The sequence below is a fragment of the Palaemon carinicauda genome, unplaced genomic scaffold (genome assembly GCF_036898095.1).
Source record: "Palaemon carinicauda isolate YSFRI2023 unplaced genomic scaffold, ASM3689809v2 scaffold1194, whole genome shotgun sequence".
NCBI lineage: Eukaryota > Metazoa > Arthropoda > Malacostraca > Decapoda > Palaemonidae > Palaemon > Palaemon carinicauda.
In genome coordinates, this window is record NW_027168698.1 from 25,111 (window position 1) to 47,500 (window position 22,390).

The following is a 22,390-nucleotide window of genomic DNA, read 5'->3' on the forward strand; positions in this document are numbered from 1 at the left end:
TCTATGTCGTGTCGTACCTTCATCGTGCAATAGGGGAAATTTGTGTTTTACGTTCGCAACAGTTACAAATTCTATATCTTGCAACATATAGTTGTGTATCAGTGATTTGGGCATATTCTTACACTTGTGGTGATTGCAACACATTCTTATATATCTGTGATTGGGATCTATTCTTACCCTTGCTCTCATTGCAATGCAATATTCTAAGGTACTGTCTATGATTTGAACATATTCTTACCCTTGCTCTCATTGCAGTGCAATATTCTAAGGTACTGTCTATGATTTGAACATATTCTTACCCTTGCTCTCATTGCAATGCAATCCTTCTTTACAATATTTCACGCATTCTTACATTACTCGCTACTTGTTTTCACTCATTGCACGTATTCTTGCTATTGCAAAGCGTTGCGTCCCAAATTCTATTGCCATTTGCATCTTCCTACTCTTGCAATGTTGCAAATCTGTACCTTCTTGCAGAGAGTCTACGTGCACATCGAAATTCTACGCTTATCCTAATGGCTGCCGTGATACTCCCTCCTCTTTTGGCTTAGGACTTGTGTCAAGATTTCTATCAGAACTATAACATTCGAATGTCTCCTTCACTAACATTTTAATGAACTTTCACTAGTTGTTGTAATATATCTTCACTATCACAATTCGAAACAGCTAATGTTCGGATTACGCCACCCGACGCCTCGTTCGAAATGCGTTATCCATTTAGGAAGTTGTAGAGTTATTGATACAAATCGCACCCTGGTTTGGGAACCTCTTTTACACATCCTGATGATTTTATAGTCATGGATAAATATCACATACATATCACACCCTGGTTTGGGAACCTCTTTTACACATCCAGAAGATATAAAGTCATGGATACATTATCACACCCTGGTTTGGGAACCTCTTTTACACATCCAGAAGATATAATATCGTGGATACATTATCACGCCCTGGTTTGGGAACCTCTTTTACACATCCAAAAGATATAAAATCATGGATATATTATCACACCCTGGTTTGGGAACCTCTTTTACACATCCAGAAGATATAAAGTCGTGGATACATTATCACACCCTGGTTTAGGTACCTCTTTTACACATCCAGAAGATATAATATCGTGGATATATTATCACGCCCTGGTTTGGGAACCTCTTTTACACATCCAGAAGATATTATAAAGTCACGGATACATTATCACACCCTGGTTTGGGAACCTCTTTTACACATCCAAAAGATATAAAGTCACGGAAACATCACACCCTGGTTTGAAAACCCATTTTTCACATGCAGTGAGTCTTTATATTAAAACATATGCTTTGGTTTCATCGTGATACCTTGTAATCTCTTATTGAGGGTAATTCACTTCTATGTTAATTCCATGTGTGTGTTTCTATCATTATCTTTGATAAATGTTGTAACCTAAATGGTGATATAGACATAAAATTTAAGTTCCATCTTTAACTAGTTAACCACCAATTGAATTTGTTACTAACCTATAGTCTTCTATAGTTATAGGGATGCTGTTTATGATTAAGCCCTAGTTTTCTTTCTCAATCTTTTTTTCATTTTCTCTATGTAGATTAGGGCTCTAGTTTGTCCATGTCGTTGGGTGACGCATCGAGTAAATTCAAGCGATATCGTAGGTTTCGAAGACGAACGTGTAATGGTAATGGGCAGAAGTTACTTTGACTTTTCTTAAAACTAATGGAGATACTATAAGTTGAGAGGTACTTTTTTAATTAAAAGTTAAAAAAGTTGCGGGTTTTAGGTCTCCCCTGAGACGATCTACATCATTCTCCTAGGGCGACCACTAGCCAGCAGGGATTATCACTAGCCCCCTCCATCCTCCCCTCTAGGCACCACCCTGGAGAGTACCCCCTGGTAGAAGGTCTCACACTATTCGCGTCTTGGCGGGGACGCTAACTCGGGACCTACGAAACAGAAGCCCGCGACGCTACCAACCTAGCTATCCGGAGTTACTTAATTATTGCTAGCAGGGCAAAAATCTAATAGGTAAAAAGATTGAAAAGATGGATTTGAGATGGTTATGGGTAGAAACCCTTTTAATAATCTTAAATTTGTAGTTTTACCATCCTAAGTAAATTCAAATGGTTTTGAAATATCTAAATTCAATTTTTAAAATGACCATGTGGAAATACATGGCCATGGCCAAAAGCCATTTTAAATTTTACATCTGGTACAAAGACGGTAATCCTTTTTTACTTTACAAGCCAGAGAAAAATCAAAGTAATCGACGGATGGCAAGCATGAATCGTCAATGGAATTCTGAATTATCTATCTCAATTATGAGCATATAACTATGAATCAGAAAAATGTGGGGTTTAAGGAATTACTTGTGAATGAGTAATCTGTTTTTATAAAGTAAAGTGCAAGATGATATTTTATCGTAATGGTATAAACAGATCGAGTAATGTTGACCTAACGCAGCGAACATCCCTTACGGACTGCCGATCTCATGATAATACTGCATGAGACTAGACTAGATAAGAAACAGGTCAGTTCTAGGGCTAGATATTTACATTATAGGGAAAAAATTCTAGTTTCGAAAGAAATCGGCACCAAAAGTCCAGTTTCGACTCGAAGGTACGACTTGGCTGAATGATTGTAGATTGGGTGAGTGATTTGGAATTTGCCTGGAAATCCTTCTGTTATGTCACATTGGGATGTCATAACCACATGATAATGAGGTCATGGAAGTTAGTCCAGCTACGTGTAACAAACTTAACAACTTCAGACTGGTGGGTCGTATTTCGATATCGTAATAGGTGGCAGTAAGGAGGTCGTTAAACTATGCTAACTTTGTTTCCTACGCAAACTATCGTTTTGGCAACGTTCTATGAATAATCATTTGCCTAAAGAGGGGGGAAGGTCCCGATTATCCGTCTGAAAATGCAGCGTTCTTAAATCTGAAAAGTGGTGGTAGAGTATTTACAGTCGGAAATAATTTTGAATAGGCTATCGATTGTCAAGAAAGACCGTATGTTTCTGATTGTTATGTTAAAGTCCACAATTGCACCTTATGAAATACATTTCTAGGATATATTGTAGCATTCATCTACTTGAGCGTCGGACGTCAAGTCCGTAATTGTCGTAAGAGGTATGGTGGGGCTATTGTCTACCCAAGCGGTAGATATCGTGCTCCGTTACTCCGGGTCAAGTTCATTCAGACACCTAGGCCTTGGCAATGAATTGAGGTTTTCACGGTGAAGGACACTATGAAGGTTAGGTATTCTCATCTTGAAGTAATGATGACTATAGCCTGGCTTATAGGGGTTTAAGAGGAAAAAGATATAATCTGATTATCACGAAGTTTTTGCATGCCGTTGGGTGCCACTATTGCTACCCATGCCAAGCAAACTTGGGTCAGGGCACACCAAACTATAACCACAAACACCAGTTGGTGCTGGCGGGGATGGCCATACCCTGAACAACCCTGTTTGCGACATTGTATAGGCAATCAATCTATAAGACTAATGGGTGCAGCTGTGCCTAGTCATAACCTAAACAAGTCAGTAGTTAGTGCTAGTCATATTGTGAACAGGCCAGTAGACGCCATTATGGTCAGTGTTCACCATACTGCGAACAGGCCGTGGGATGCCGCATTGGCTAACATTAACTGTACAGTGAACAGGCCCTTGGGTGCTGAACATTAACTGTACTGTAAACAGGCCCTTGAGTGCTGAACATTAACTGTCTAGTGAACCAGCCCTTGGGTGCTGAACATTAACTGTACTGTAAACAGGCCCTTGGGTGCTGCATTGGCTAACATTAGCCATACTGTAAACATGAGTGTGGACATCATTATAACTAGCCATGCTTTGTGAACCGGACTGGGGGAGACCTAGCCATAGTAATTCGTAAGATGCAATATTGGACTTTCAGAGATGAGCTTCGTAAATTGTATTGCTCCCACGGAATATTCACTTTACATGTATTACTCTCAAAAATTATTTATTCACTTTACATGTATTATCGTGAGTAATGATTCCCTTGAGGTTCATCATTCGCAAAGATGATTCACTTAAAATGTATTAATGCCGGAGATGATTCACTTACTTGAGATTTATTCTTCTCAGAGATGATTCACTTAGCATGTATTACTCTTATAATATTCACTGGAACTGTATTACCCTCAGATTATTCACTTAACAAGTAGTTGGCTGGAATGACGTTTTCCCTTGACTCGACTATCCCGTCCGCCCCATCAGTATCCGACCTTGCCGGCGTATTCGTCGGCCTCTTTTTTGATGAGGCGCATGCCATCCAGGCTGGAGAAGACGCCCCTCACTAGCTGGCCGATGAGCCTGTCGCTGTAGTACGAGGACGTAGGGAAGATTCCCTCCATGAACCCTATGTGACCGCCCCTGGCGGTGACTATGATGGCCACGTGGCTGGATTTCCTAGCGGCTTCCATAGGGATGGCTGGAAGGAGAGAATGGGAGGAGAATCAAAACAGGAATGGGAAATAGATAGATGGTGAATAGACATATGGACGAAGTCTAGATGGTGAAAGTTTCAACGTAAAGAGAATGGGAAAGACACGGTATTTTGAAAGGTGACAGAAGCAAAATAGCGATGATTGATAATGTCAAAAGTGGAACAAAAGGTCGTGCATCTTTCGTCGTTAATCTAGGTTAGGATTTAGTTGATCTAGGGATTGAAGATGAGAGGATGATATAAGTAAAGGAAGATGGAGTTGGGCAGACCAATAAGTATAACTCACCGTGTAAGGGCTGGAAAGGATCGTCGGCAGCATTGAGACACAGGAGTGGTACGCGTATTGTGTGAATCTTGTCGTGCAGTGTGGACGACGTGTAGTAGTCCTCCGCATCCCGGAACCCGAACTGCTTAGCCGTGAATCGGGAATCGAATTCCCGAATGGTTCGGCTCTGAAACGAAGATTTTCTTGGATTTGATAGATTCAAGCATTCTAATATTGTTTCTAATGTTATTTGAAATATGGAATAAACCGTCTCTGAAACGAAGATTTTCTTGGATTTGATAGATTCAAGCATTCTAATGTTTCTAATATTTGAAATATGGAATAAACCGTAAAGATCATAAGATTGTAAAGTCACCTCCCATGATGCAAAATGTGTAGGTCTTATGTGAAAAGATAGAAAGAAATAAGCAATTATTAAAGATGGAAGCATCGATAATTGATAAAGGCAATGAAAATAGGTAGAGGAGCAGTAACTATTTCACAAATACCACTTGTGTAAGGTTACACACACACACACACACACACATATATATATATATATATATATATATATAGCAAACAACAACAAATGCAGCGACAAAGGCTTCAGTCATGTCTGGGGTTCGGACATTTTCATCACCACTGCGAGAAACTTTAGTATGATCGCTCACAGCAACCCAACCAAGTATGAGTGGCCCTGACTAGTACAGCTTTGCTGATCAAGGGGATAGGCAAACCCTTTCACCGCATTAACATATCCCCTCAGTAAAGCCTTTCAAAATTAGTAGCAGAAATAAACTTTCGAAATATCTTGTCAAAATTATCATCTCACCTTAACGACCTGATTCAAATCCCACTTGTGGTCTCCGGCAAGCTTGTAACTGAGGCTGTTGGCCAGATCGCACATGCAGTAAGCCAGGTATCTGTTCAGCATGAGGTTCCAGACAGGAGCCTCCATGTTCTGGAGGCCCTTGATCATGTCCCAGGGGACGGACAGAACCGCAGCGCAGACCAGCTGCTTCGCGGCCTTCTCGATCCGCGTCGTCAAGTAGTTCCCGATGATTAATCTGTGAGGGGTTTGTATGCAGGACAGGTTAGTAAGGAAATCTTGATTAAACATATCGCCTAAACGTATTAGCTAAAACATGACTTGACATTCGGTTTTTAATAACCACTTGAACCTTTTGAGAGGTAGAAAAACAACTGTGGTGTTCATTACTAGCAAGTTACTCGAGTGCTGTTCAGGCACATAATTCCTGTTTAGTTCTTTAATACTGTTTTCAATCTTTTGCAAAACCTATTTCAATTATAATTTATAATTTACAGGAGAGAATCAACGTTTTATATCACTCTAAGGAAGCTTATTTGCAAATTATAATAGCTATTGATATTCTTGCGAGACTGGTTATCCAATTTGATCTAATTCACGTACGACACCTGTGCCAGTTTCACACTGCAATCATTCAGCCATTCTTTCCTTCTTGCATAGTTGCCACATCCACTGGAAACATTCAAAAGCTTTTTACACATAATCACAGGTAACATTACAGGTAAGATGTGGCATCTATTTATCTGAGTGGCATCGTGTAGCTTAACCTCTTTAATTGCTAGTTATCCAGTAACTCTTGACAAAACTATTCAAGCCTCAAGCAACCCTAACGTTTTGCATAGTTGACCCTTTTGGGGAAACTTATACCTTCACATATAGTCTCATTATGTACTATGTGGTTAAATGCACCATATTAACAAGATGATATTAATATATAGAGTTCTATACATACCCTCCAAGTGATATACCAATCGCCATGATTGGTATGTTTGGATTTGTGTCGTTGAGGTGAGTGATTGCCGATTCCAGGTCGTCGCTGTTGGCCGCGCAGTATGTCCTCGTGGTCTGGAAAATGGGAAAACTAATGAATTCAAAATATATGGCAGACCAATAGTACACAGTTGGATGGTTTAGATTAAGCCAGTCTTATGCCAGTGTAGTCTCTAGTGATAATTTCTTTAAGTGAATAGAAGACTGCATTGGGATTCTGATCGCGACCTTGCCAACTCAGACGAGGTATATTAGTTCACTTAAAATGCGTGCTTTTATCCTATCCTCTGCTGTCTACTGTATTTTAAAGTATTGGACTGCTTTTTAAAATAATGAAGGCTATTAGTAAGCATTGGTTACTAAAAGAACTTCAGAGCTTGGTAGTAAAGCAAATGTAGTTGACACCAAACAGAACTGTGCAGTCCAAGAGTTGGAGTTTTAGCAGAATTATAGAGTTTCTTTAAGATCAACTAATCATCGTTGGTCGTGTAAGTGATTGTCACATTTTGCGTAATGTGATGGGTTCATATGAAATACAGAATACCGAGCCCACGAAACTTCCCAATTAAGCTCTTGTTCTAATCGCGGAGCTTTCGTTCCCCGAGGGATGCACCAGGATTACAACTACCCACAACTCAGACAGAGGTCAGGAAGTTAATTGTCAGAGAATATTAGCTGGATGTGATCATAAAGAGAAGTTTAATTTAAAATTGACTTGGTGTGATGTAGATTGTCTGACTCTGAGATCAGACAGAGGTTATACAGTATATATATCTCTGCATAAATTTCAAAGTAAAGATCCCGGCGGCCTCATTTGGACTCTCGAGCAGCAACCTCGACTCCTATTTGGATCCTCAGGATCATTTTGCTATACTTTTTTGTACTCTTAAGGGCTCCGAAGACCAATCCTTCATGTGATGTAGAAAAGTCAAGTATATAGATAAGCTTATTTTGATAGGATTTGCCTACTCCTTTAGATTGTTACCATAGATTAATTAAGCCACTCCAAAGCTAGAACAGTCTCTTGTATCTAGAGGGGCTCATGATGTCAATTCTAACATCATTTTAATGAAATCAGCATACATAAAGGAGGGGCATTGTCTTATTTCATTTAGTTTAGGTATGCTGAGAGGGGCCCCCTGTGGCCACGGGGTCATAAAAACAATTAGAATAGCGCCAACGTTATCCCTGCGTGTCGTAAGAGGCGACTAAAAGGGACGGGATGAGGGGGCTGGGAAACCCCTCTCCTGTATCTACATCCTGTGAGACATCAACAAATGGGAGGAACGTAGAGAGTAGAGGTCCCCTTTTTGTTTTTGTTTCATTTGTTGATGTCGGCTACCCCCCAAAATTGGGGGAAGTGCCTTGGTATATGTATGTGATGCTGAGAGGGAAATGAGACTGGACTGATGAGCATGATATGTTCAATTGTAGGACCACAGCGAGTGAAAAATCCTTAAAATTTGAGTAAACCTGTGCTTCTTAAGAGAGAGGGAGATATGAAGGCAACCTTAGTAGACTTTAGGTTAGCCAATGTCTAGAAAGAGATTAGATCTGTGGCAAGTTTGGGTATGTTCATGATCAAGGATAAATAAACCAAAGGTATATAGGTCGGCTATGGGTATGGTTAGCGTAGGGATAAAAGAAAATATCCGATTATTGGTAGAATATGTGTATAGCCGGGGGTAGATATACTTAGAGGTACATTTTCTAGGTAAAATATGGGTATACTTAGGGCTATGGAAAAGAAAAAGGGAATCTTAAGGTAGAAAAGGAAAGTGAAGGAGTCTACCGGCAAACTATGGATACTTGAAGCAAGAAAAAAATATAAAAAGATAAAGTCAAGTCTATATGACTGAGAAGGATAAGCACAATATTAGAACAAATTGTTTATGCCCATCCTAGAGAAACTCCGTTTTAGGGTTCTGCCGTCAGCGTATCTTAGGCAGGGGACTGTAGGATTACTTAAGGTATTTGCGACCCTCCTTCACCATTCAAGTTGTATCCTTCTATTTTACTTACTCTTTGCTGACCAGCCTTTTCTAACTTTGTTTATATTGTAAATGGTCTGGATTTTTTAGTTGTGGGTAAGGGTTAGGTTGGGTAGGGAATGTTGGGCGTTTGTCAGTGCGTATGGGCCAGGTAGTGAGAAAAGTGAAGAAGAGCGGAATGAGTTCTGGAATGAATTAACCAGGTGTGTAGAAGGACTAGGTAGAAGGAATAATGTAGTTGTCATGGGTGACTTAAATGCTAGAGTGGGCGCTGGAGAGGTAGAAGGGGTCATTGGGAAGTATGGCGTACCAGGTGAAAATGAGAGTGGTGAGAGACTGGTAGATATGTGTGTTGAACAAGAGATAGTGATAAGTGCTAGCTTTTTCAAAAAGAAAGATGAAAACAAGTATACATGGTAAGAGTGGCAAATGGAAGAGTAGTAGAAAGGGCAGTAATGGATTATGTGTTGATAACTAAAAGAATGTTTGGAAGATTGAAAGACGTGCACTGTTTAGGGGTATGGCTAACGGTATGTCTGATCATTTTTTTATGGAAGGAAAATTAGTTGTAGCAAAAGAGTGGGGGAATAGAGTAGATGGATGTAAAAGGGAGGTAGTGAGGGTTGAAGAGCTAATAAAACCGGGGGTAAAAAGTAAATATCAGGAAAGGTTGAAAATGGCATATGACGAAGTGAAAGTAAGAGAAACTGGCAATTAAGAGGAGGAGTGGAAGTTAGTAAAAGAAAATTTTGTTGGGATTGCAAGTGATGTGTGTGGCAAGAAGGTTGTTGGAGGCAGCATGAGGAAGGGCAGTGAATGGTAGAATGGAGTGAAGGTAAAAGTGGAAGAGAAAAAGAGGGCTTTTGAAGAATGGCTGCAGAGTAATAGTGTAGAGAAGTATGAAAAATATAGAGAGAAAAATGTGGAAGTAAAATGCAAGGTAAGTGAGGCAAAGAGGGCAGCTGACCTGAGGTGGGGTCAGGGATTGGGTCATTCATATGAAGAGAATAAGAAGAAGTTTTGGAAAGAAGTGAAGAGAGTAAGGAAGGCTGGCGCAAGAATTGAAGAGACAGTGAAAGATGGAAATGGAAGGTTGTTAAAAGGAGAGGCAGCAAGGAAAAGGTGGGCGGAATATTTTGAAAGTTTACTGAATGTTGAGGATAATAGGGAGGCAGATATAATTGCTGTTGCATGTGTTGAGGTGCCAGTGATGGGAGATGAGAATGAGAGAGAGATTACAAGAGAGGAAGTGAGGAGAGCACTAGATGAAACGAGAGTAGGAAAAGCATCTGGTATGGATGGTGTGAGATCTGAGGTGTTGAAGGAAAGGGGTGTGACTGTACTTGAATGGTTGGTGAGATTGTTTAATATGTGTTTGTGTTGTCAATGGTACCAGTAGATTGGGTTTTTGCATGTATTGTACCACTATATAAGGGTAAGGGAGATGTGCATGAGTGTTGTAATTCAAGAGGTATTAGTTTGATAAGCGTAGTTGGAAAAGTGTATGGTAGAGTAATGATTAATAGGATCAAGGATAAAACAGAGAATGCAATCTTAGAAATACAGGTTGGTTTTAGAAGAGGTAGGGGTTGTATGAATCAGATTTTTACAGTTAGGCAGATATGCGAGAAATATTTAGCAAAAGGTAAGGAGGTGTATGTTGCGTTTATGGATCTGGAGAAAGCGTATGATAGAGTTGATAGGGAAGCAATGTGGAATGTGATGAGGTTATATGGAGTTGGTGGAAGGTTGTTGCAAGCAGTGAAAAGTTTCTACAAAGGTAGTAAAGCATGTGTTAGAATAGGCAATGAAGTGAGCGATTGGTTTCTGGTGAGAGTGGGGCTGAGACAGGGATGTGTGATGTCGGCGTGGTTGTTTAACTTGTATGTTGATGGAGTGGTGAGAGAGATGAATGCTCAAGTACTTGGACGAGGATTGAAACTGGTAGACGAGAATGACCATGAATGGGAGGTAAATCAGTTGTTGTTTGCGGATGATACTGTACTGGTTGCAGACGCGGAAGAGAAGCTTGGCCGATTAGTGACAGAATTTGGAAGGGTGTGTGAGAGAAGGAAGTTGAGAGATAATGTGGGTAAGAGTAAGGTTATGAGATGTACGAGAAGGGAAGGTGGTGCAAGGTTGAATGTCATGTTGAATGGAGAGTTACTTGAGGAGGTGGATCAGTTTAAGTACTTGGGGTCTGTTGTTGCAGCAAATGGTGGAGTGGAAGCAGATGTACGTCAGAGAGTGAATGAAGGGAGTAGTAAAAAATAGAGGGTTGGGCATGAATGTAAAGAGAGTTCTATATGAGAAAATGATTGTACCAACTGTGATGTATGGATCGGAGTTGTGGGGAATGAAAGTGATGGAGAGACAGAAATTGAATGTGTTTGAGATGAAGTGTCTAAGGAGTATGGCTGGTGTATCTCGAGTAGATAGGGTTAGGAACGAAGTGGTGAGGGTGAGAATGGGTGTAAGAAATGAGTTAGCAGCTAGAGTGGATATGAATGTGTTGAGGTGGTTTGGCCATGTTGAGAGAATGGAAAATGGCTGTCTGCTAAATAAGATGATGAATGCAAGAGTCGATGGGAGAAGTACAAGAGGAAGGCCAAGGTTTGGGTGGATGGATGGAGGGAAGAAAGCTCTGGGTGATAGGAGGATAGATGTGAGAGAGGCAAGAGAGCGTGCCAGAAATAGGAATGAATGGCGAGCGATTGTGGCGCAGTTCCAGTAGGCCATGCTGCTTCCTCCAGTGCCTTAGATGACCGTGGAGGTAGCAGCAGTAGGGGATTCAGCATTATGAAGCTTCATCTGTTGTGGATAACGGGGGAGGGTGGGCTGTGGCACCTTAGCAGTACCAGCCGAACTCAGTTGAGTCCCTTGTCAGGCTGGGAGGAACGTAGAGAGGAGAGGTCCCCTTTTTTGTTTCATTTGTTTGATGTCGGCTACCCCCCAAAATTGGGGGAAGTGCCTTGGTAGATGGATGTGTATGTATGCAGACACTGAATGATTTCACAAGCCCCCAGCTGTCGGATATGTAACCCAAATTTATAAATCTGTAATTAGCCTAGAGAAAGACTTATATACGTAAAATAAATTTCCCACTCCAAAGAGGAGACTCACCGTAAGAGGCATCCCTCCCGTCCCTCTGTTGTTGAGCACGACGCATCTGACTCCGATCCCCTGGATGCTGAGAATGAGTCCCTTGACGTACTCGCTCTGGGAGCTTCCTGTCAATCCCGGCAGGATGAGGACTATAGGACTCTTCTCGCTTGTACCCTCCCCGTCTAGCCAGTCCAGGCAAGCTTGACCTCCGTCTCTGAGCTGGAGGACCTCTCTGCAAGCGATTCAGTGGGAGTAACAATCTTTTAGAGGATTCTTAAATGGCTGTTTTTTTTTTTTTTTTAGTGTTTATTAACTTTTTTTTATTGAACCTGTTAGTAAAGTATATAACTGAGTTTTAGAACCCAAGTTTAGTCGTAGTAGCTTAGAAACATGGTGACAGAGAGTACTTCAAGTCAGTCTGAACCTTAAAAGTAAGATTAAAGATGGTCTTACACCTAGATTCATAACACCATGGTGTTGGCCAATCAGTAAAAATGGGATTTTGACTTTATAACCTCAGTTTAGTTGTACATATTTAGAAAGATGGAATAATGAGTCTCTCACCTTCTATACTTCAAGTCAGGCAATCTGAACCTAAAAAGAAAGGCTAGGATGGTCTGATACATGGGCTCTTAACACCAAGGCGTTGGCCAATCAGTAAAAGTGTGCTATAACAACCTTTGTTTGGTCATATCAGTGAAATAATGGGTGGGTCTCACCTATACTTCAAGTCAGGCAGTATAAACCTGAAAAGCGAGCCTAGGATGGTCTTACACACTGGCTCTGAACACCAGAGCGTTGGCCAATCAGTAAAAATTTGACTTTGACAACCCTAGTTTGGTCATATTAGTTTAGAATGATGGTAAAATAATGTGAGTCTCACCTTCTATACTTCAAGTCAGGCAGTCTGAACCTAAAAAGCGAGGCTAGGATGGTCTGGCACCTAGATTCGTAACACCAGGGCGTCGGCCAGTACTTCTCTTCCAGGATACTCAGATGAGACTCGAGGAAGTCTTTCCAGGCGCCCTGTCGGCTCGCTAGTAGAGGTTTCTGGAAAGGGAAAATGGATCATTGCGTTGATTTGATGTATTTTTAAATATTTACGTAAATTACTCGACGAGGTCAGCTTACACATTCAGCTTAGGAGTGAGGTGGAATTCTTAGGGTATACTGACCTAGGTGGTGAATTGTGTACCTGGTAGTTAGTAGACTATGGTGGGTCAAAGTTAGATTAAAAATAGGTCGTGGGATAGAAATATTGACTCGAAAGATATGTAGCCTACTGTATATATATATATATATATATATATATTTATATATATATGTGTGTGTGTGTGTGTATGTATATATATATGTGTGTGTGTGTGTGTGTGTGTAATCTCTCTACTTTCAGTACGAAGCCATATAGCCCAAATTCCATTAATCTAACGGATTACGAAGAGAGAGAGAGAGAGAGAGAGAGAGATCCTAAAATCTCGGGCAGATCGAAGAATCCCAAAGTATGACGTCATATCCCTCCTCTCCCTCCCCCTCCCCCTCCCTCCTCTCCCTCCTCTCCCTCTCCCTCCCCCTCCCTCCTCTCCCTCCCCCTCCCCCTCCCCCTCCCTCCCTCCCTCCCTATGACCCCCCAAAGGCATTTCCTAAGACTTGGGACATTACTCCCTCCCTGAAAGGGCACACACCTGCTTAAGTGAAGGACTCTTGGAGGATGTGCCCCCTCCTCCCCCTCTCTCCTCTCCTCCCCTCCCCCTCCCTCCTCGCCCTCCCCCTCCCTCCTCGCCCTCCCCCCTCCCCGTTTAAGCATTCAGAGGGTCGCCAGATGTCCTTCAATTTTGGTATAATTTCTGTAGAGCAGTTGGTCGTGGTCTCTCTCTCTCTCTCTCTCTCTCTCTCTCTCTTTCTCTCTCTGACGCAAGAGAGATTAGTTTTTAGTATTCTCTCTCTCTCTCTCTCTCTCTCTCTCTGACACAAGAGACATGAGTTTTTAGTATTCTCTCTCTCTCTCTCTCTCTCTCTCTCTTTCTCTCTCTCTCTCTCTCTCTCTCTGACACAAGAGACAGATTAGTTTTTAGTATTCTCTCTCTCTCTCTCTCTCTCTCTCTCTAAGGGCTGACAGATTAGTTATTAGTATTCTCTCTCTCTCTCTCTCTCTCTCTCTGACGCAAGAGACATGAGTTTTTAGTATTCTCTCTCTCTCTCTCTCTCTCTCTCTCTCTCTCACGCCAGACAGATTAGTTATTAGTACTCTCTCTCTCTCTCTCTCTCTCTCTCTGACGCAAGAGACATGAGTTTTTAGTATTCTCTCTCTCTCTCTCTCTCTCTCTCTGACGCAAGAGACGAGTTTTTAGTATTCTCTCTCTCTCTCTCTCTCTCTCTCTCTCTCTGACGCAAGAGACATGAGTTTTGAGTATTCTCACTCTCTCTCTCTCTCTCTCTCTCTCTCTCTCTCACGCCAGACAGATTAGTTATTAGTATTCTCTCTCTCTCTCTCTCTCTCTCTCTGACGCAAGAGACATGAGTTTTGAGTACTCTCTCTCTCTCTCTCTCTCTCTCTCTAACGGCAGACAGATTAGTTTTTAGTACTCTCTCTCTCTCTCTCTCTCTCTCTCTCTCTCTCTGTCAAGTCAATGACCCAAGCACTTGTAATTCCAGTCTGTTTCTACTTAAATCAATAAATCAATTTTCTCTCTCTCTCTCTCTCTCTCTCTCTCTCTCTCTCTCTCTCTCAGTAACAACAACAACAACATCAACATAAACAACATGGCTCTACGATCAAAAATAAGACCGGACTTATACTATAAAGTAGCGAATAACGGACATCAAGTATAAGCCTATTTGCACATCGAGAATGTGTTGTTGTTGTTGTTTTTCTTCTTCCTCTCCTCCTCCTCCTCCTCCTCCTCTTCCTCCTTCTTCTTCTCCTCCTTCTTCTTCTCCTCCTTCTTGTGCAATTGCTATATAAACTAAATTGCCAGTTAGGTCCAGCATTTTGCAAGATCGGCCTAACGGTTTTGCCGGCTTTCTTTTGTATATTTATGTGTATACATCTATACATACATATATACACTGTATATATACATGTATATGGCTCCATAAAGATTGCAAGAGAAGCGAGGGAAAGAAGAGAAGACGATGAATTAACGAGCTAGGAAAACATGCGGGTATAGGCTTACATAGAACTTAAACAGACGCCACAGTGGATGGACATGTCTGAGGCCTTTGTCTCGCCTTGGACTATTTAGGGGTTGATTATATATACAGTATATATATATATATATATATATATATATATATATATATATATAAATCATTTTAAACTCTTCGATTCAGATCATAATAAATATTTAGGAATAGCCAAAGGGAGAAGAAAATTACACCCTAGCAACCGGGTAATCATATATACGATCGTGTACTGCGTGTGTGTGTCTGTGTGTGTGTGTGTGTGTGTGCGTGTGTACTGTGCGTGATTGTGTAGGGACACACACTACACACAGTACACACACATGAGCTCTCTCTCTCCTAATCGATATATTTCCCTCGAGATGGCAACACTTTTTATTTTTCAAATCGTAAAAAAAAATCTCTCATTTAACTTTAAAATATAAATGAAATACAGAATAAACTCGTAATAATCATAAAGAATAAATATATATTAAGAAAATGAATAAATAGAAGAGCTTAGTATTAAAGAAAATAATAAATAAATAGGATAACTGGTCGCTAGCTGGCAACTCAACCATTACGTCACATTACTATGCGGTAGTTTCTTGTTTCTTTTCCTTCTTCTTTCTCTTCCTTCTTTTCTCCTTCTTCTACTGTTTCTCTCACTCACCTGTCTCCCTCCCAAACCATATATATATATATATATATATATACATATATATATATATATATATATATTTGAACACCCTTTTCTCACTGGAGATACCTTAACGTGGTGAAAGGGTTTGCGTATCGCCATGATCAGCCAAGCTGTACTAGTCAGGGCCTACCGTACTAGGTTGGTTTGCCGTGGGCGATCAGATTAAAGTCTCCCACCATCACCAATCCGTAGCGGTCAGCGTGGTGATGAAAAGTAGCCAATGCCAAGACATGGTTAAGGACATGTGATGTGTGAGGCCTTTGTCCTGCAGTGGATTAGAAATGGCTGCATTTGTTGTTATATTATTTTTATTATATATGTATATATATATATATATATATATATCATTACTAAGATGTCCGTACAGCCCCTAGCTGCACCAACTTATTAGCCTTCTACCTCTGTCCCTAGGTTTCATACTGTCCAACCTCTTCACATTTATACTCCAAGAGTATGGACTTTCTGAGTGGGCTCCCAGGCCCCTGTGCTGGTCCTATGTCCCAAATTCATGGTTCCGCAATCCTTAAGTTCTTCCTTAAACATCTCGGTCTAGGTGTTATCCTCTGATAGTTTGTCGCAGAGACTCCAGGCGGAATAAGCCCCGCCCCTCTGATGAGGTCTTGGCCATTATTGTTGTCCTCCTGCGTTAATAGTGGTCACTTTATTGTTTTCCCGGTTTTTTTGCTGTTTTTTAATGTTTTTACCCAGTGTTTTACATGGTTTTTTTTAACGTTCTCCTGTGTTTTAACGCAGTTTTTTTAACGTTTTTGGCGGTGTTTTATCACCGTTTTCTTGTGTTTTACACGGTTTTTTTATGTTTTTCACTTTATTTTTACCGTTTTTCCCTATTTATCGTGGATTTTTAAAAAAATTTCCGGTGTTTTTTCGTGGTTTTTCAAGTTTTTCGTTGTCTTTACCCTTTTTCCAGTGTATTTTGCAGTTTTTTTAACGTTTTTTCCGGTGTTTTTTTTCGCGGTTTTACACATCTCATAAGTGGTTAGATGTTAGCATGGTTTGAAATTTGTAAGGGGATGTATTGTGACCGCTGCTAACGTGCGAGATGACGTCAGGGGGCGGGTAGCTTATTTCGCCTGGAATCTTTATAGCGACTTTACTAATTATCGTAAACGCAACATTCCAACGCAGGGTATTTTAAGATAGTATACTTCTATCATTTGGGTGTACTGTCGTAGGGAATGGTCCTGTGTCTCAAATTTGCTCCAGTACAGTGTATTTTGAAAGGTTATACTTCCCCTAATTGGGTGTGCTGTTGTAGGGATGGCCCTGTGTCTCAAATTCATTCCAGTACAGAGTATTTTGAAAGGTTATACTTCCCCTATTTGGGTGTGCTGTTGTAAGGATGGTCCTGTCTCAAATTCATTCCAGTACAGAGTATTTTGAAAGGGTATACTACCCCTATTTGGGTGTGCTGTTGTAGGGACGGTCCTGTGTCTCAAATTCGTCCAGTACGGAGTATTTTGAAAGGTTATACTACCCCTGTTTGGGTGTGCTGTCGTAGGAATGGTCCCGTGTCTCCAAATTCATTCCAATACAGAGTATTTTGAAGGTTAGACTACCCCTGTTTGGGTGTGCTGTTGTAGGGATGGTCCTGTGTCTCCAATTCATTCCAGTACAGAGTAATTTGAAAAGGGGTATACTACCCCTGTTGGGTGTGCTGTCGTAGGGATGGCCCTGTGTCTCAAATTCGTCCAGTACAGAGTATTTTGAAAGGTTATACTTCCCCTATTTGGGTTTACTGTTGTAAGGATGGTCCCGTGTCTCAAATTCATTCCAGCACAGAGTATTTTGAAAAGGGTATACTTCCCCAGATTTGGGTGTACTGTTGTAGGGATGGCCCTGTGTCTCAAATTCATTCCAGTACAGAGTATTTTGAAAGGTTACACTACCCCTGTTTGGGTGTACTGATGTAAGGATGGTCCCGTATCTCCAATTCATTCCAGCACAGAGTATTTTGAAAAGGGTATACTACCCCAACTTGGGTGTATTTTTGTAGGGAGGGTCCCGTGTCTCCAATTCATTCCAGTACAGGGTACTTTGAAAGGTTAAACTACCCCTATTTGGGTGTGCTGTTGTAGGGATGGTCCCGTGTCTCCAATTCGTTCCAGCACAGAGTATTTTGAAAGGTTATACTAACCCTGTTTGGGTGTGCTGTTGTAGGGATGGTCCTGTCTCAAATTCGTCCAGTACAGAGTATTTTGAAAGGTTATACTACCCAAATTTGGGTGTACTGTTGTAGGGATGGTCCCTGTGTCTCCAATTCTATCCAGCACAGGGTCTTTTGAAATGGTGTACTAAACCAATTTGGGTGAATTTTGTAGGAATGGCCCTGTGTCTCAATTTTGTTCCAGTACAGTGTATTTTTGAAAGGTTATACTACCCCAACTTGGGCGTATTTTTGTAGGAATGGTCCTGTGTCTCCAATTCATGCCAGTACAGAGTATTTTGAAAGGTTATACTACCCAAATTTGGGTGTGCTGTTGTAGGGATGGCCCTGTGTCTCAAATTCATTCCAGTACAGAGTATTTTGAAAGGTTACACTACCCCTGTTTGGGTGTACTGATGTAAGGATGGTCCCGTATCTCCAATTCATTCCAGCACAGAGTATTTTGAAAAGGGTATACTACCCCAACTTGGGTGTATTTTTGTAGGGAGGGTCCCGTGTCTCCAATTCATTCCAGTACAGGGTACTTTGAAAGGTTAAACTACCCCTATTTGGGTGTGCTGTTGTAGGGATGGTCCCGTGTCTCCAATTCGTTCCAGCACAGAGTATTTTGAAAGGTTATACTAACCCTGTTTGGGTGTGCTGTTGTAGGGATGGTCCTGTCTCAAATTCGTCCAGTACAGAGTATTTTGAAAGGTTATACTACCCAAATTTGGGTGTTCTGTTGTAGGGATGGTCCTGTGTCTCCAATTCTATCCAGCACAGGGTCTTTTGAAATGGTGTACTAAACCAATTTGGGTGAATTTTTGTAGGAATGGCCCTGTGTCTCAATTTTGTTCCAGTACAGTGTATTTTGAAAGGTTATACTACCCCAACTTGGGCGTATTTTTGTAGGAATGGTCCTGTGTCTCCAATTCATGCCAGTACAGAGTATTTTGAAAGGTTATACTACCCAAATTTGGGTGTGCTGTTGTAGGGATGGCCCTGTGTCTCAAATTCATTCCAGTACAGAGTATTTTGAAAGGTTACACTACCCCCTGTTTGGGTGTACTGATGTAAGGATGGTCCCGTATCTCCAATTCATTCCAGCACAGATTATTTTGAAAAGGGTATACTACCCCAACTTGGGTGTATTTTTGTAGGGAGGGTCCCGTGTCTCCAATTCATTCCAGTACAGGGTACTTTGAAAGGTTAAACTACCCCTATTTGGGTGTGCTGTTGTAGGGATAGTCCCGTGTCTCCAATTCGTTCCAGCACAGAGTATTTTGAAAGGTTATACTAACCCTGTTTGGGTGTGCTGTTGTAGGGATGGTCCTGTCTCAAATTCGTCCAGTACAGAGTATTTTGAAAGGTTATACTACCCAAATTTGGGTGTACTGTTGTAGGGATGGTCCCTGTGTCTCCAATTCTATCCAGCACAGGGTCTTTTGAAATGGTGTACTAAACCAATTTGGGTGAATTTTTGTAGGAATGGCCCTGTGTCTCAATTTTGTTCCAGTACAGTGTATTTTGAAAGGTTATACTACCCCAACTTGGGCGTATTTTTGTAGGAATGGTCCTGTGTCTCCAATTCATGCCAGTACAGAGTATTTTGAAAGGTTATACTACCCAAATTTGGGTGTGCTGTTGTAGGGATGGTCCTCTGTCCTCAATTTATTCCAACACAGAGTATTTTAAGACAGTCTTACTACCCTTAGTAGAACCTCATGTTGTACTGGTTTGTAAATGACAGATTCACATCTTTGATGACAGATGAGATAGACTATTTTTTTCATTTATAACCAATTTTGTTCGCAACAATGAATCCAGATGATGATTGTCTCTATTTTGTAGATTTTTGAAGTTACCACAATAAAATATGAACATCATCCTCCAAAACATAAACCTCCTACCCCACTCTGATAAAAATCAGCAAACCCTCACAGCAGATGTTGGGTAAGAATAATGCCATTTTCTTTACACATCCATGAATAATAAGACCTTCCTTTACTATACCAGAGTAAGAAAGATGAATAACATCATTCATATATGCCTATCATGTAAAGATCATGATAAGGTTGATTATGGACAGACAGGTACATCTCTAGCTCAAAGAATTATGGAGCACAAAGAGGGAAATACTTGATTATGGACAGACAGGTACATCTCTAGCTCAAGGAATTATGGAGCACAAAGGGGGAAATACTTGATTATGGACAGACAGGTACATCTCTAGCTCAAAGAATTATGGAGCACAAAGGGGGAAATACTTGATTATGGACAGACAGGTACATCTCTAGCTCAAAGAATTATGGAGCACAAAGGGGGAAATACTTGATTATGGACAGACAGGTACATCTCTAGCTCAAAGAATTATGGAGCACAAAGGGGGAAATACTTGATTATGGACAGACAGGTACATCTCTAGCTCAAAGAATTATGGAGCACAAAGGGGGAAATACTTGATTATGGACAGACAGGTACATCTCTAGCTCAAAGAATTATGGAGCACAAAGGGGGAAATACTTGATTATGGACAGACAGGTACATCTCTAGCTCAAAGAATTATGGAGCACAAAGGGGGAAATACTTGATTATGGACAGACAGGTACATCTCTAGCTCAAAGAATTATGGAGCACAAAGGGGGAAATACTTGATTATGGACAGACAGGTACATCTCTAGCTCAAAGAATTATGGAGCACAAAGAGGGAAATACCTGATTATGGACAGACAGGTACATCTCTAGCTCAAAGAATTATGGAGCACAGAGGGGGAAATACCTGATTATGGACAGACAGGTACATCTCTAGCTCAAAGAATTATGGAGCACAAAGGGGGAAATATGGTTCGCCAAATTTTCCCGGAGGACCCCTTTCCTAATAAAAGATCTTGGGCTTATAAAGAATATGATAGATGCTGCTGTTATAAGACAAAATAAACTAATGAATTTAGTATATCAGATTGGCGATGGAAAATAGATTTTCCTAGTAATTTTAGTTAAATCATCTGTTAAGAGGGTTAAAGCCGTATAGCTTGACTGACCGCAAGAGAGATATCGTTAATCTAAGACGATACGTGTTTTGAACTTGAAGATAATGGGCCCGTAGATACAGACATATACAGTATATATATATATATATATATATACATACACGCACACAAATATGCGTTATAAAGTCATAGGGACGCGTGATGCTCAATCGAAAAAAATAACTCACAAAAATACAAAACTACTCAGGATTCACTCAATGTTTTCATTTTCCATCTGGTTATATACATATATACTGTATACATACACACATATACATATTTATATAGAATAGAGATTACATAAATGATTTGGCATATAGATTTAACAACCTCAAAGACCTCTGGTTCATGTTAGGTAGGTCCACGGGTTGTTACCATCTTGCTTCCCCCAGTTCACTCAATTTTGAGTACTGAAGCCTTCTGGGATCAGGAACAAGGGCGTGAGTCCTACAACGTCACCCCATAAAAGAGGAGTCCGTACCTCTCTGGCAATACCCTTTCAATATGGTGAAAAATACACATACATAACTATGATAAAATTTGCACATTTAGACGTGTTTTTTTCATATTCAAAGAAGCCATATATATTTTTGATACATTAATGTCTGGATTCTCTTAACGACCTCGGGATCAGAGCCCCAGGCGAAATCACACAAAGACAAGAGCTTGGGTCCGGCCAAGTGGCCAAGTGGCTTAGTCACTGTCTATACAAGCTTGCCGACCAGGGTTCGATTCCCGGCCGGACCCAAGCTCTTGTCTTTGTGCAATTTCGCCTGGGGCTCTGATCCCGAGGTCGTTAAGAGAATCCAGACATTAATGTATCAAAAATATATATATATTTTTGATACATTAATGTCTGGATTCCCTTAACGACCTCGGGATCAGAGCCCCAGGCGAAATCACACAAAGACAAGAGCTTGGGTCCGGCCGGGAATCGAACCCTGGTCGGCAAGCTTGTATAGACAGTGACTAAGCCACTTGGCCACTTGGCCGGACCTAAGCTCTTGTCTTTGTGTGATTTCGCCTGGGGCTCTGATCCCGAGGTCGTTAAGAGAATCCAGACATTAATGTATCAAATTAGTCACTGTCTATACAAGCTTGCCGACCAGGGTTCGATTCCCGGCCGGGCCCAAGCTCCTGTCTTTGTGTGATTTTGCCTGGGGCTCTGATCCCGAGGTCGTTAAGAGAATCCAGACATTAATGTATCAAAAATATACATATGGCTTATTTGAATACATAACTATGTATACCAATGTATATACATGTTTTTTGCTATGTATATACATATTGCACTGAAGCCAGCTAACCCTCGCAACAGATGTTGGGTAAGAAGGGTGCACGTGTCTCTAAATAGAGGGACTTATCCTGACAGAACTAGTATTCTGTATTAGGATAATTTATCAAGAGAATCACGTATCCTGCTATCCTGCTCACATAATCACATGGTATAGTCAGCCACTAAGGAGTTGCCAACTCGTGTTTATTTTGATAGTTTTATTCTTTGCCCTTAAACAATGGGAAAATGATAGGTATATAAAGTTTCAATTGTCCACCTGTGAGACTCATTAATTTTCTTAATACGAAGGATTTCATTTGGGAAATATTAAAAATATGATTATTTTATAGGATAGATTTGAATGATACAATTCTTAACTATTCTTAGCTAGTGTAAGCGACCCGTCAAAACTGGCATCTAA

At 40.8% G+C, this 22,390-nt stretch overlaps 1 pseudogene; it reads right to left on the reverse strand.

Annotated features, from left to right (window-relative positions):
• Window positions 1–211: 211 nt before the first annotated feature.
• Window positions 212–22,390, reverse strand: part of LOC137635383 (phospholipase ABHD3-like) — a 26,773-nt pseudogene continuing 4,594 nt past the window's right edge.